This window comes from Capsicum annuum, chromosome 1 (assembly GCF_002878395.1).
Source record: "Capsicum annuum cultivar UCD-10X-F1 chromosome 1, UCD10Xv1.1, whole genome shotgun sequence".
NCBI classification, from domain to species: domain Eukaryota; kingdom Viridiplantae; phylum Streptophyta; class Magnoliopsida; order Solanales; family Solanaceae; genus Capsicum; species Capsicum annuum.
Window position 1 is genome coordinate 199,628,271 of NC_061111.1, and position 15,468 is coordinate 199,643,738.

Below are 15,468 nucleotides of genomic sequence, written 5' to 3' on the forward strand. Positions count from 1 at the left end.
CTGAATCGACGAATGGGCTACAACTCATCCCCCAGGCTATGGGTCGCCACTTGAGCTGTTGTACTGACACCAACAACTTTCTATTTGATTTTTAAACGGCTTTTTGTTCTTTATACACTAATTAAACACTCATACTATGTCATTTAAGGATATTCTTTGGGATATTAAAGAGGGATTAGTCGAGATTAATTCTCCCATTCTCTTTTAGAACTTAGAAAATAAGAAATCAAAATGCTTAGGACTCTCCCAAGTTAGAAGTTAGGTCTTTCTTCTCTAAAAGCTCAAAGTCTAAGTTCTTAACAATATTCATCCAAATTCCAAGTATGTAGGAATTCAATGAGGGCCTCCTTTCTCCCTCATGTCCAAATATGTTTTCCAGTCTATTTTTATGAAATCATGAATTAGGGCAAAATCTGTCACGCCTCAAATCCTATTGGGGCGGACTGGCACCCGTAACCGAGGAGGCCCGGGAGAACTAGCTCATAACCTTATACTTACCATGCATACCTCTATGACAACTCGAAATTCGGACAACATCATGTCGTATATAAAAGGAAATAATCACCTGTATAAGCTCAAGCACACATATATATGTATATACAATACTTGGCCGTTGGAGCCATCATGTCTATTAACAAAATACCACCTTGACTGTACATTAGGTCTACAAAGCCTCTAGACAATACACAGAGTTTAACTAAGGTCGGGACACACCCCGCCATATAAGTAACTTCTATACAATACCAAAAGTGACTGGATATGACACGGAAAGCCCCGAAGCAAACTGGAGCTCACCAAAAGTAGCTGGGTATCCTGGCTCCTACTTATGCGGTGTATGAGCTGAGGTACCTGTGCCTGCAGCATGAAATGCAGGTCCCCCATGGGGGACGTCAGCACGAAATATGTACTGAGTATGTAAAGCTGTAGATAATCACATATGATATAGGAGCTCAATAGAAATCAGAAACAAGTGAATAAATCGTAATAGGAGTGGACCACACTTACTAGAACTTGTGACAACCTGTACATTGTATTTATTCAATCACTTTACCTTCGTTCTTATCATCTTTGTAACCATTACTGTACTGTACTATGACCATTAGGCTGCCTCCAGTACATATCAACTGGGATCGACCCATGATAGGCTTATGCCCCTGGGATACCACCCGATAAGAGAGAACTTCCATCACTTAGTTCAATTAATCTTTGAGATTGTTATTTCGGTCGCCACCACATTTTTGATACTTTGAAACAATGATACATCAATAAGAGACATATAAATAGACCATCAATGCAATAACAATGAAGTAAGAACTCATTGGCACATCAATAAAGTGTTTTGGAGTCATCAATGACATAACAATGAAGTAGGAACTTATTGGTATATCAATGAAGCGTTTTGGAGTCATTAATAGTACATGGATCTTGTTCGAGTAAGCGGATACCTTATGACATTCATTAGTGCAATAAATATGTAAGATTTGGAAAACAAGTAAGTATTGGAATGTCTTGACATCTTGTAGGGTGGAAACAAGTTCATTGGTAACGTAGGACATCATACAAAATCATTATGGATCACATGTTACTGAATAACTTTGGAAACTTTCTTAATAGAACAATTGTTCACTTTCATGCCAAAGATATGGTATAGAGTATGCTTTACATACCTGACTGTCAACCTTCAATACTAGTCCCAAATTGACTTCTTGTCTTTTCGGATTACTTATCTACAATGAACATATATAGCAATCTAGTATTAGCGACCAAATGTCACAATTCAATTATTTGAATTCACCAAACTAGTGGTTAAGTAGTAAACCTTAATTACACCATAAAGGGTGTCACTTTAACCCTCTTATACTCCAATTACATTCTCATGCCATGCATATTCATACAACATCCTCCAATATCAAGTTTGGATTCATTTATCCTTCCAACCAATCCATTAAACCAAATTGAGCCATAGACATAAATAATCATCAATTCAATAGTATATCACCATATACGCCTTCCATAACTCAATTACCATATCCACCTTCCACAATTCAATACAACCAAACCATGCAAAATAGTCCATAACCCTATTTTCATCACCTTTCAATAACAACCAATACATATAATCCTCTATCACACATATACATATGGAAGAGAACAAAGGCAAACAATATTCATACCTTAGAATTCACCTCTTGATTATGCAATCCTGTTTTCACAAATAATAGGTGCCGTTCGAAGCTCTCGAGATGATAAACGCAGTTATCGGATTACTTTAGAATTTCCACGGTTGAATCAAAAGTAATTTAAAGGTCAAATTTGGCTAGGGTTTGTTCTTTCTCAATGATTGATGATGAAAATGAGTTTTTGAACTCATATACATGTATATATACACATATTCCCATCCATAATATCATAGGGAATGACCAAAGTGCCTTTAAAATTTAAATAATGTCAAATCTGTCCTTTGGTGGACTGTTTTGATAAGCTAAAATAGATCGACCATAACTCTTTGCTCCGATATCGGATTTGGGTGAAATTGGTATCGTTGGAAAGATAATTCAAAGGGATTTCATTTCATATAAAGTAGGCCACCCAGTTCTTCCTGTACAAGGAGTTATGGTCGTTTGAAGTTGACTCTAAAAATCTATTTTGAGAGGCTGAAGTAAAACGAGTATAACTCCTTACTCAGACGTTGGATTTGGATGAAACCAATTGAATTGGAAATAAGACTCAAAGATCTTTCTTTTCATAGGTCGCATCTCTCCCAGTTCATTATATTAAGGGAGTTATGATCGTTCAAAGTTGGCCCAAAAAATTGGTTGGCCTCAGTAGTTTGTGTGCAGGAAATTTCCTGCACATTTATTATTCCCAATATCCCGGCCACCGTTTTATAGTTTCGAACGTGCTCGATTATATCAACAACCTATCCATTTTTGGAAATCTTTATATCGTTGGAAAGCTTATTCAATAACCTTCGTATGGAACCATCGACGGGCAAATTCCGGTATAAAGAAAATAAAAAAAAATTAATTCCATATAAATAAGACCAATACACGTACTTGAATACGCCAATACACGTACTTGAATACGGGGTGTTACAAAATCCCAAGTATATCAGCCTTATAATTTCTTTTAGTGAATTGTGTTTGTAGATATTTTATAATCATTGATATCAGTTTATGCATAATTTTAAATTAGGTTTTGGTATATGTTTGCGTGTTATGAACACATGATTCTAGATTTATGAATAATTAGCATGTCATATATAATTCAAGCATGATCTCAAACAAACTTTTAGTATACCATGATTATTATGATTTTTAGACATAGTAATTTGCATATAACTAGTTCCATGCTTTCTGTTATCTTCAATTATAGTAAATTGAACTATTTTATGTGTTTTATTCGGCTTTCAATATTTTTATGAGCATACATACATATATACATACATACATATACGTATATATAGAGAGAGAAAAGACATCTTTCCCCCCCTGAACTTGTCCTCCAAATTCACTTGAGCACTTAAACTTAACTTTCGTTTATTTACCCCCCTTAACATCTTTAAAGTGAATTATTTTCACCCCTCAATACCGAATACCACTCTCACAACGGAGAGTGTGTTACACTCGCCTACACATCAACGCTACGTCAACGCCACGTCGGAGCCACATCATTGCCATGTAAGAAGTCCAATTTTTCTAAAAAAAAAAATTAACCCCCCACACTTTATTTTTATATATATTTTTTTAAAAAATAAAAAATATATATTTTGCTAGTATTTTATTAAATAAAAAAGGCACTCCCACCCTCATTTTCTTTCTTCTTCACACCCCCACCTACCCCGCCCACCCCGCCCCTACCCTGCAACGCAGCCCCCCTCCCCCCTTTCTATCTTCTTCAAACTACCCCACCTCTTCCCTCACCTCCATTTTCTATCTTCTTCAAACTTAAAGCATATTACCAATTCAAGAAACAACCAATGCAAGAAACAACCAATGCAAGAAACAACAATTCAAGAAACACCAATTATTTCTTCATCAAACCATCAATTCAAGAAACTTAAATTTCAGGCATAACTTTACACATCATCAGAAAACTCCAATAATCAATTTAGACATCAATCATGAATTCAACGAACTCAATTTTTTTGTTTTCAAGTTTTTTCAAGCTTCAACAATAGCGGATACAAAATTAAACTAGCAAAATTCATATCAATCAAACTCAAAATTCAAGTACAACTTCACATCGTCATCAGAAAACCACAATAATCAATTTGAACATCAACCACAAATTCAACAAACTCATTTTTTTTGTCTTCAAGGTTCAATAATGGTGGATACAAAGGGCAATCTCATAAATCCAACAACAGTTTTCTTGAAAAATCACATAAATAATTTAGTTCAACAATCATGTATTGAAAGAATTTTTTTTCCAAAATTATTTTCTAACACATTAAAATTCATAACTTTTCACACACATTTTTTTCTTTCTAGAAGAAATTAATGAAGATAATAGAAGTGAAGATGGATATGGAGAATTAGAAGAAGGAGAAAAGGAATTGAGGTGGGCTGTAAGAAGAAATACAAGAAAACAGGGATGGGGGGCGAGGGGGGGCTGAGGGGTATGAAGAAGATGAAGATAGAGTGGGGTGAGAGGCAAGGGGTGTGTATATATATATTAAAGAAAAAAAATTACTTAAGCTTGAGGGATGAAAATAACTCACTTTAAATATGTTAAGGGGGTAAATAAATGAAAGTTACGTTTAGGTGTTAAAGTGAATTTGGAGGACAAGTTCAGGGGGAAAAAGATGTCTTTTCTCACACACACACACACATATATATAATTATGGGAGTAGTAGTCACGGTGCATTTGTTTTTTTTAAGATTAAGACGTCTGAATCTGAATGAATGTCTAAATGATTAAGATGTTGTTTCTAGATTTGAATACTCAATGATTAAGACTGTTTGTTTTTTTTAACATCTGAATATACGTAATTTATTTATTTGTAATAAATATGTAATTTAAAATTAAAAAAATTATAAAATATCATATTATCTGAAAAATATTATATCATACAACCACTTTCAGTTTCATCCCGAAATTATCAATTCAATCAATGTCTTTTGACGGAGTAGTATGAAACTCTACAAGTAGGATATTTCCTATAGACCCCTGATTTAGGAATGTACAAAGTAGCAAAAGAATAAATTAAAGTGTTCCACTTCTAATCTTAAACGTTCTAATATTTGTTATTTCATTCATTTATATGTTCTAACCTACACGATGAGCAAAACAACAATATACATCTATGCGCATTCTTACAAAAACTAAAGTGAAGCAAAACAAACTACATGTCAATCTTTTCCACCTTTATTTTATACGTAATGAATTAAAAAAATTAAACATGATTTTAATTGAAGATTTAATTATATCTTCTGGAGTAGAGCATGAATATTAAGCAGCAAGCTTAAATTGATAATAAAAATATTTATAAATAATTTTGGTAAATCATACTGAAAGAGAAGGAAAATAATGTGAAGAGGAAGAGGAAGAGAGAGAAACATGAAAAGAGAGAGCAATGTGAAAAGAAGTGTGAAGAGAGGTGGGAGAACAGCGTATTTAGAAAAAATAATAAAATTTGAAATTTTTGAGAAAATAATTATTTAGCTCATTCAAACTTTTTTTCATGTCGGACTGATTCAGAATTTTAAAGATGTTTTAAGAGGTTTTTTAAAAAGAAAAATACACTTAATGCGCTGAACTGTTCAGTTTCAGTACTCCGTTAGACAATTCAAGTCCCAAACAACGTGCCACCAAACGTTAAAACGGTCTTTGCCAGTTGAGAATGTCTCCTCTGCCCAAATGGGCTCATTAGTGAATTCAAGCCAGTCATGTTTCTTTCCCTTGGTAAGGTAATTGAATAACAGGTTGTTGCTCACATGGAAAAGCCTCCTTAAGGTTTGGTTAGGTTAGTCAATCCGGCCGAGACGCGTTCGTTGACAAAACCGCCGCAAAAACCCTTGAAAGGCCGACTCTTTAACAGTTCCTCCTCCACCTAATTTCCTTTTACATATTCACCATACAACAGTTAAGCTCGTATATACATGTATATTTTCTGCTATGCTGAATTTTATCTGCAAACTTTGATGCATCACTTGTGCTTATCATGTAATTTTTTGTTGATTGATTTGCTTTTCTTTTTGTGTGCGTGTGTGTGTGGATTTTGATTCTCTTGCAGCATATTATTCAACCTTTTAACTGAAAATTTCTATTTTATGCAAATTTAGAATTTTTTTGTTAGATTGTGTTTGAGAGTTTTAGAATTCTAAAGGGTAATAGTGGAAAGTAGTTATTAATTTATGTCCTTGAATGTTTTTTCTTAAGGGGTGTATATTGACCTAAGAAAACCTTGTTTACTTTTGTAATTTTGTTATTGGATAGGAAGTAAATCACCCTTTACCATATTGTTGCGGATTTCCACTTACGCAGTTGTCTTCTTGTAACTTAAAATGTGATATTTTCATCTCAATGTCATGGATATGAATTCTAAAGCTCGGTTCATTGAAGGTTGATTTCATTTATGAAAACCTCCAAAAATAGTTACTTTATCGTAATTTGCAATGAAGTTATCGAAACTTGGACGAGGTAAACTGGTGGTTCTATCTGAGCAGGTTTTTGGATAGAGATTATGTGTTGTAATATGGTATTTCCATCTCTAATACATGTCATAATAGTATGTTGAGGTACTAATGGAATTGATTGGAAAAACACAATAGAGTAGTCTAGCTGTAAATTTTGGATTTGAGGCTGAAAATTCTCGTGTATATTTTCTTAGTCTAAGGATTTGAAGGGACACTTAATACGATTTTTAATGGAAGACAATGTTTTGTAATTCAATGGGAAGTTTGGGGAGAGGTGATTAGACGAGACTTGGCGCAACTTCAAGTTATCGAGAACATGACCTTAGATAGGAGAGTGTGGAGGTATCGTGTATTTGGGTAGAAGGTTAGTAGGTAGGAGTGTGTTCTCTTGCTTTTAGAGGGATTTAGTCTTGGTGGTGCCTATTGTAGTATTATCTTTATTCTCGTGTGTCTTGCTTTTGATTTCTATATCATGTTTTGTTTATTGTGTTTAGGTTATCCACTATCGTGGTTGTTACTAATCCCTTATTAGTTGTTATGTTTCTTTTTTTCCTGTTTCATACCTACTTTGATTTGTTGTACTCAGCTGAAGGTACTCCGAAAACAGCCTCCCTACTCCTATGAAGTAGGGACAAGGTCTGCCTACACTCTATCCTTTTCAGACTCCACTTGTATGATGTTGTTGAATTGTTGAGTGTGATTGGTTCGAGAGAGATCAGTTGGATGATGGGTCTTTTTATTTTTGGCACTGGGCTGGACTAGCAATCTGTAAAGAAGGCCCTAATAGGGAAGGTGGATAAATTGCAGAAAATTACGTGAGTCTTTTGACCCTTTCGCGAAGAAGAAAACATCGTATTTCCCTCCCTTTTAAGTAGACAAAAAATCTCAAAGCTTTCTGTCCAAAGTTTCCTAAAAATGTTTTCTTCATCCTCGAGACACACTAGGTTCATTCTAAACAATTCGTCGGAGGAAGAGTTTTTGTTGTTAAAGTGGTTAATGTGCTCCCACGACTCGACATAGCGTTACTTAGGCTGGATAGAAGCGATTGAATGAACCGTAGATACACGTAATGTTTGTTTTTGTTGGGGATGAATTATTTGTTCTTGGAAGTTGCTATCCAAAATCGTATCAACAAGGAGTTATTTGTGGAGTTGGGAGGTTCATTGATTCGCGGTCTCTTTCAAACAACGGTGGGTACAATTTCATCCCAAGGGTGCATCACTTTTATCTTGCCTAAGCAACGCTATGTCGAGTCGTGCAGTTCTTTAACAACAAAAACTCTTTCCTCTGACGAATTATTTAAAAGGGATCTAGCGTGTCTCAAGAATGAAGAAAATGTTTTAGAGAACCTGAACAAAAAACTTTTAAGTTTTTTTTGTCTAGTTAAAAGGAATGGAAATACGTTGTTTGCTTCGCGAAAGAGTCAAAAACTCATGTTTCTGTAATTTATCCACCTTTTCTATCAAGGCCTTCTTTACGCTACTGACTACTTGTAGGATTCATCGTGACATAAGGCTAGCGGAGAAAATTATGGAGTTCCTAGTCGAACAGGATCTTGCTACTCCAGGAAGTTATGTTCTGCTATCCAATATATATGCCGCTTCTGGTGATTGGGATGGGGTGGCAAAGGTGAGGGCATTGATGAAGAGAGGCGGGGTTTGACAAGGAACCTGGCTGTAGCTCCATTGAGGTAAATAATAAAGTGCATGAGTTCCTTGCGGGTGATATGAAGCATCCCAAAAGCAAAGAAATCTACATAATGCTTGAGGAGATGAACAAGTGGCTCGACGCTCATGGTTACTTGCCACAGACTGATATAGTCTTGCATAATATTGGGGATGTTGAGAAGCAGCAATCACTTGCAGTTCATAGTGAAAGATTAACCATTGCTTATGGGCTAATTAGTACACAGGTAGGAGATTCAATCAAGATTGTCAAGAATCTACGTGTTTATCCAGATTGTCATGCTGTCACAAAGCTCATTTCAAAAATCACAGGACGCAAAATCATTGTGAGGGATCGGAATTGTTTTCATCATTTTGTGGAGGGTTCATGTTGTTGTGGTGATTTCTGGTAGAACTATTAGTTCATGTTAACATGAAGGCAGGTTTGCTGTAAAGCACTCTCTTTTTCGTTTTTGTAGATTTCTTTTGCTGTTTTGGATGGAAATCTCCTTTTCGCCTTTTTGGAAGTATTTGGTTTCTTTTTGTATTGTAACATTATTGGGAATGGAAAAAAAAGGAGGACCTTTGATACGGGAATTCCTAGCTCGAGACCTTTCACACGAAGCCAAGCACATGAGTTGCAACGACTCTAAGCCTTGTTCACATCCTTGGCCGTGTGTGAGGCCCTTGTGAGCCCATCTAAGGGCCTATACTTATTAAAGTGTGAAGAGGCCTACCAAAGCAACCCAAACCCGTTCGCTTAATGCCAAGGGTGTCTTGGTCTTTTGTCCCTCCTTTATAATTGACTATATAAGCCATGTGTTAGGGCCAATCCTCTTTAGTTCATTCATGATATTGGTGACTACAAACACCAGTAATATTTTGACTTCTCTCTTCCATTTTGGAGAAGCCAAAACCGAAACTCACAAGTAGAGTGATACTTGTGTTGTATCTTGGCTAGAAACTAGGATCTTGGGGTTCTTTGAATTCCTCTTGGTCCAAGTAAGAGTTTGGTGTTAACATTCATTAATCTTAGGGTCCTTACATGTGGTTAGGGTTCTTAGATTCTTGAATATTATATGTCAAACTATCTATTCATCTCTTTTGTTATCGTTGTATTATTGTTGGTCTTTGAAGTCTAGTGAAGCCGTGTGGGGCTCTTTCGATTCACTAGCATTGTTGTTCTTGTGTTCATCTCTTTTCTTGTTCAAAAACTAAATCTAAAGTCTAGTGGAGCCGTGAGTGGCCTATTTCGATTCACTAGCACCTTGTTGTTCATCTTGTTGCTCTTGTGTTGGCTTGAATCTCTTGATACACACTTAGTCTTGTATCAACCTTCACATGAGAAACTGAATTCAGTTTTGGTATGATAGAGGATTTTTCCATTCTCGCTTATTACTTCCATTTATTTTAATGAAAACGTCAATATGGAAACAAAGTCTATATTTTGTGAATTCTGTGGTTTCACTTATTTTGAGTAATTTGTAGACATGTAAGTCGTCCTCTCCCATCTTTGTATGGATAATCTTTCTAATATGTTTCTCTTTACCACCATCTTTGCAGGAAAGGGGTTCAAGAATTTTCTTATTTGAATATTGTTCAACTTGAGATTGAGTGATTTGACTTTTGGTTACCTGTTTATTTGCCGCCTTCTGCCTGAATTACTTGAGCTTGTTCCTTTTGTCTCTCCCGGTTTAGTTGACAGTTTCTCCGAAATCTTTCATTTTTGTTTTGAGTTTTTACTGGCTAATTCATTTTCATTTTCAATGTATGTGCCTTCATGATTCGACTCATTTCGTAACGAGGATCACATTTGTCTTGTCAATGAAATGAATTGCTCTTATTGATGATAGCTGCTGGTATATGTGGAAGGAGAGTATGTACTAAACCTGCTGTTTGTCTGAGGTACTGAATGTTATACTAAACCTGCTGTTTGTCTGAGGTACTGAATGTTATAACTTCTAAGCATCGTGTTGCACCATGGTACCTGTCGTAGCTTGATGACATCCTCATACGGTGTTATACTCAAACAAAAGCTTATACAGTTGAAACTGCAAATGACCATTGTCTGCTTAACAGAATTTGCAGAACAGGTGGGTAATAACTTGTCTACTTTCTTTCTCAATCATTAAATTTATGTACAGAATTTTGCAGATTTCTTCCATAGTAGCCCCTTCGTCAAGAATCTGATGGTAAACCAGCTGCTATCTTAGCATATTTCCCAGTGCACTGGGGTGCAAAATATGGAAGAAACAAGCGTTTCAATGAACCCTATTTCCAAATTTTCCTCCCCTTCATATCTCCATTACTACATATCACATCGCGTGATCAGAAATTGGAAATATTGTTCTTTTTAGTGACATCAATCATATTTTCATTTTATCTGGAAAGTATATATCTTTTTCTCAATATGGTCTTTGTAATTTGATTCAATATTGTTCCATTATACAGAACTAAAGCTACTAAACAATGATAACTCTCAGTTAGAGCATTAGAACTAAAATATCCATAAGATAATGATATATTGGTTCTAGTACATCCATGTTTCTTCCCGCTATCATCACCGTTAAGGACTGACTTGGCTTGCGTTTATTGAATTGACTCCAGAGAAGAAAAGTAAAGAAGGAGCTTTCTATTTGGGTCCACTCGACGAGTATCCCTTGAATTTACGTTCCATAAGTGAAAGCCTTCCATTTCGGCGGATTGAAAGCGTTGTTTGGAATAGATTCCATTTTGAGAGAGTTGAAAAGGCACTATCTCGTTGAAAGGTTTTATACATCTGCCTTTTCTCAACGCATTTCTTTAGACATGATTCGTTTTTTCCTCTTTTTGGATGATAAATCTTTCTCAGAACGTGGAGTGTGAATCAAACCTGGTCAGGTACATGATCCCGAGAGGGGGAGTATAGGAGTATTTGGCTAGGAGCCTTTGCTGGATAGACTGAACGGAATCACCCCCCCCCCCCCCCCCCCCCCCCCCCCCCCCCGCCGAATCACTTCATCCAGTTGATACGGATAGGGGACCACCTGTGGGGGCTGATTCGATGGACCGGCGGCTGGGGGTTGGTCGACGACCAGGGGCGGTTGATTATCCTGATCTGGGGTTGGAGTTTGAAAATGGTCAATATATTTGGAGAAGTTGCAATTATGCCGTTTGTTTTAAACCACAAATTTCAAAAATTGTTCTTTCATCTTTAAACTTGATACGTATTCAAACATTATATCACATAAATTGAGATGGAAGGAGTAGTATTTAAAACGACAAACTAGGCATATGTAACAACGTCAATATCTTAGTGGAGATTTGTGTAATTATCCATAAATCAAATTAAAATTAGTCCAATAGTGCTCAAAGGGGTGTCAAATGGGTGAATTCATGACTAAGTTGGATGTTCATGGTGAGTTTGGTTCGGATTTATAAAAAACGAAACAAAAACAGCTATTTTTGCTTTTTCTGGTTCAGTTTACCAATTTCTTTTTTAATAATATCAATTTTGTTTTAAATATTTCTAGGCACATTAAATACAAATTCTAGTAAATGAGTCATTATACACGTTAAAATTAAAATATTTAAATAACCAAAAAATTGATCCTCTATAATAGGCATATAAGTGCTACATCTGGAGCCATCAACATGGGTTAGGTCTATTGAGTTGATCCGATCAAGCCTGTAATTAGATGAGATTGAGCTAAGATATTTGCAGTCCATATAAAAATAACTAAAAATTATAAAAATACACAACTTATATTTTCAATATTACAAAAAATCCCAACTCCCTAAAAATACTATAAAAATCTCATCTTTTATGTTTCTCTATCTAAAACTACATATACAAAAGTACTCCTCTTTCTTTCCTCTTATTTTCACCGCCTTTTCTCCTATAAAAAGGCTTCAGTTAAGGGAACGTTACCATTTTGAAATCAGTCGTCTTTGAATTCAACTGATAGCATTCAATTTTAACTTAATCTCCTTTTATCATTATGATTTTTAAGATTTGAGGTTAGTAATTTTTCTTCTATCTTTAGTTAACCGATTTTGGAGATTTTCGATTGAACTTTTTGTTGTATGTTCTGATTAAGTAATTTTTTGGGTTTCTACTTTACCAAATTTTAGTTGTTATATCTGGATTCTCCTTTTTTCTTAGTAAATGGATGATTCTCCTTTTAGTTTAGGTTTAACTCAGGTAGAGCATAATGAACAAACAAATTTCGTAGTTGGGTTCATTCCTGGAGTTTTTGATTACGAGGAACCTAAGATTCATGAAAACAGATTTAAATATCGTAACGACCCCAACAAGATGAAAAAGATTAAAACGGTTGTTGCTGGAAAATCGAAAAAAGTTGATACTGGAAAGTAAAAAAAATCAATTGGAGAATCCTCAAGAAAATTCAAAAAAGATGATATTGCACGTCCACGTCTTCCAAAGGTATTTATGATTTTTTCAATTTTGATTTTTTTTATTTTATTTTGAGTTTTTTTTTTTTTCAGTAATATAAGGTTTTAAATCTGTTAATTAATATGGAATGGTTGTTAGTTGTTATATAGATTATGATTTTTTTAATGAGTTTGAATTTCTCTCAGAAGTTGCATGCGCAAATACAAAACAAATCTTTATATATATTAGGCATATACATATGTGCTGATGTGTTTGTTTGAACTACAATTATCTATATAGTTCATATACATAAATGATTAATGGGTATTTGTACATTAATATGTATGTATTGCACATACTTTATTCAGTAAATATACATAAGTTATGTTTGGTAATATGTTTTGTTATGTTAGTTTGAGTCACTAGACATTTCATGTGTATATGACTTACATATACAAAAACTACCATATGATTTTAAACTTTTAGTGAGATGTCTAGTTCATTACATCTGTTTTTCTATGTATATGTTCTCAATTTTGCTATGAGAAATTGAGGCAATGGACATCATCTATGTATATGTTAATATATACATCAGTTGTGATATGTTGTTAGATGTGTTATTGAATCTATAGTTCACACACTTTATTTTTTTATGTATTTGTTATTAATATACATAAGTGTTGTATATGTATTGAAAACATATGCTCACATATGATGTCTTGTTTCATTTTCAATAGGGTAGGAAATATAAAATAAAAAATATCCCCGCACATCCATTGCATTTCGGTAGTTATTGCAACCGAAATTTTGGAGCAACCATAAAGAATTATCTTGATGAAGAAGTTCTAAATCTGTTCCGTCAAATAATTTTTGGTTCATTTCTAGACATGCCGCAGTTAATTATCAGGGTCAAATATTCAAATGCTTACTTATGCTTGAGATAGAGCAAGACAACCTGGAGGAAATTCACGTTTACGTGCAGGGAACCATTCTCAAGTTTTCTATTATTGAGTTTGCATTATATCTGGACTTAAATGTACAGGGAACATCGAGAAACACATTTATACCAAATCATCAAAGTTCGTATTAGTGGCGAAGTATTTTCCAGCTTCAAAAAATTTGCTTAAAAGGTGTCTTTTTATACAATGATTCAAGTTGAAAAATTTTGACAATAATATTGATGCTTTGAACATGTCAATACTTTACTTCATCCACACTTTTCTGCATTCACAAATATGTGATGCGACTATTAGCAGATCAGATTTTGTGATGGTTGAGAATAGTAGGTATGAACAATTTTCATGGGGGAAGAGTTCATTTCAAAAGCTTCTTGCAACACGGAGACAAAATTTTTGGTTGAGAAATAACTATACTCGATGGGGGGGAATGCCTCATGTGCTGAATGTTTGGATGTATGAATGTTGTTCAGAGGTAGACAGTAATATTGCTGAGCGGGTGGAAAATGTAATTTCACGTATTTTTAACTGAAAGATGGTTGAAATCAAAGTAAAGTACGAGAAATTTATGTGTAGTATGTTCAGCAAGGTAAGCATGTACTATATTATTTCGAGTTTATGTTTATATTTCAAAGCACTGACTTTAACAGAGTGTTAATGTTGCCATTTTTTATTGCTCAACAATTTATACACAACAATTTACGGACAACTCGTGAAGAAGTGCAAAGACTTGATTGCCAATGACTGAGGGCTTTGAATTAAACAATGTTGAATCTGCATTTTCACGTGAAACTGTTGTCGATCGTACTGGTAAAAGACATGTTGTCGATATACATTCACATTCGAACCTCTACATACAAGGTTTTAAGGATTTTAGTACAGTTCCACCTACAGAAATTCTTAAGAAGACAGGTTTGATTACAGATGCATCAGCCAACCTACTAAGAGGCGTAGGACAGTTCGTTTTGATGCTGAAACTGTCGAGGAGCAAGATCACGAGAAAACACCATCTACTATTTCAAGAAGAACTGTGCCAACTAAAAAAATACCACCTTCTGATTTAGAGCGTGTTCATGTCGCAAAGACAACTCCATCATCATCCAGCAAGTCTATTCATCAGGACAATTTTGATGAAAAATGGGACAAGATAAAATTATCTTTACATTCTTATGTAAGTTTATTCATATGGTGAACACTATAAAATACTTTTACAAAATATTAACATGTTTACAGTCATTGATTATGCAGGTTGACGAAAAATTTAACTTTCTTCATGATCTAATTGTTAAACAACATGAAGACTCAAATGACAAAATAGGTAAACAACACGCTGAACTCATGCAAATGTTGAAACACAACAAACAAAAAAATGAAAAGGTAAACTAAATTTGATTTACATTATATAATTAATGAATTTGTATTTCTTTGTTATTTATATTCGTGTATTTATATATTTTTTGAATTATAACTGTCTTATATATTTTTTGTTATTTTTTATGCATGTTTTATAATGTACATAAATGATTAACTTATGTTATACAATATACATACAATGTGTTATGTATATTATATATAATACATGAAAATGTCATGTATATTTACATAACAACAGTGACTTATGTTATGTATGTTAGTTAACGTACATAACAGTGTTATGTATGTTAGTTATGTATGTTAGTTAACAATATGTTATGTATGTTAGAGAATATACATAACTGTGTTATGTATATTACACTACACAAATACAATTAGATGTGTATATTGTAACATATACACATAACACTAATATGTATATTAGATAACATGCTCCAACTGTATTACCTGTGTTAGAG

At 34.3% G+C, this 15,468-nt stretch overlaps 1 long non-coding RNA gene across 1 annotated transcript; it reads left to right on the top strand.

Moving 5' to 3' along the window:
* Window positions 1-5,704: 5,704 nt before the first annotated feature.
* LOC124888757 lies at window positions 5,705-11,285 on the top strand. The gene is made up of 2 exons (XR_007047608.1): window positions 5,705-10,398; window positions 10,913-11,285. It is a non-coding gene; the product is annotated as an uncharacterized LOC124888757 (long non-coding RNA).
* The last annotated feature ends 4,183 nt before the right edge of the window (window positions 11,286-15,468 follow it).